We start from the raw sequence: 1,466 nt of genomic DNA, 5'->3' as shown, positions 1-1,466 counted from the left end.
AATAAAAAGGCAAATGCAGAAAAGAACGTTTGAGTAAAAGAAAAAAATGAAATGCAGCAATCATTTGATACTATAACGATGCGTTCATGACTATATTATATTAATATCGTGCAGTGGTTCCCCTACCCCCCACGAAAGTGCACTTAAAAAAAAATAATCTTCATTCCCAGTCAGCGGTGTAAGGGGAATAATCGATTTTATTTTTCACAATACCTACAATACACGATTATTTCCCTTTATACTAAAAAAACAACAACTGGTAACTGGATGACAAATTAATTATGATTGAAGGTTAAGAGAAGTGCCAGCAAGATGTGTTTGTAAGGAAGGAGGGAGGGGAGCGGAGGGGGGGGGGGGGGGGGGGGGGGGGGGAAAATTGCATTGCACGTGAATTAAATTATCACCAGGTACGAGTTGGTGTGCCTCCCTCAACCTGGAGAGTACACTGGGATAGTCTTGACAGTTTTTTTCATTTCATTTTCGCTTTTGTTTTGTTTTGTTTGTTGTTTTTTTGTAATTGTTTGTTTAATCTATTTTAACGATTCATTTCTCTCATTATAATTATTATCATTTTTTTTCAAATACGTAATATATTTTCTTCCAGGCACTTCTCTTATCCTCTTAACTCTTTTCCCCGTTGCATGGCAAATCTAAAATTAGATTCAAGACAGCGCATGCTTAAAACCTTAACACATACGTACTGCTTTACCCTGGAGTTGGGATGGGAATAACAATGCATTTCTTAATTCAAGATAATAAATAAAATATTTTTTAAAAAACAAGAGCAATTTTAATTTTTTTTTAAATAGTTATAAAAATAATAATAATAATCATTAAAAAAAAATAATTAAATAAATAAATATATTTTAAAAAATTAAGAAATAAATAAATAAAAATAAATAATAATAATGTGGTAAAGTAAAACTTGATAATAGGCATAGTATAATAATATTATTGTAAAAAGTGAGAACAATTACATGGTATAAAGTTCAAGGAGCGTACAGGTTATATAATTGTTAAGATATAGATAATAAAAATTATATTGATATAAGAAAAAGAAAGAAAAGAAAGAAAGAAATAAAAGAAAATAAGAAATAAGAGGATTGCCTCAGATAGGAGCTGTTAAAATGAACGTTGGTTTATAATGTATTTAACTGACATAGTTCTTGGGGCACCAAATGTTTACAAGGTGACACCAAAATGCGGACAAATCATCATATCATAATTAATTCAAAATATCTACCTATGAATATTATTCATACCTTTCAATTAAAAATTTTATAGTCTTCAAAACAATGTATGGTAATAGTTTTTTGTTTTGTTTTTTAAAAGAATCCGAAAGTCAGAAGCATCCTTAAATAGCTGATTTTAAAATCAGTGAATCGATGTCTTTGAAAAGTTATTTTTGTTCTATTTTGTGTTGTGATGTTGTAAGGGATATAATCCACGAAAAAAGATGGCATACT

This window comes from Berghia stephanieae, chromosome 8 (genome assembly GCF_034508935.2).
Source record: "Berghia stephanieae isolate SIO BIC M18660-M18661 chromosome 8, UCSD_Bste_1.3, whole genome shotgun sequence".
Classification (NCBI taxonomy): domain Eukaryota; kingdom Metazoa; phylum Mollusca; class Gastropoda; order Nudibranchia; family Aeolidiidae; genus Berghia; species Berghia stephanieae.
The sequence above is the reverse complement of the archived record's forward strand: the minus strand, read 5'-3'. Positions refer to the sequence as shown.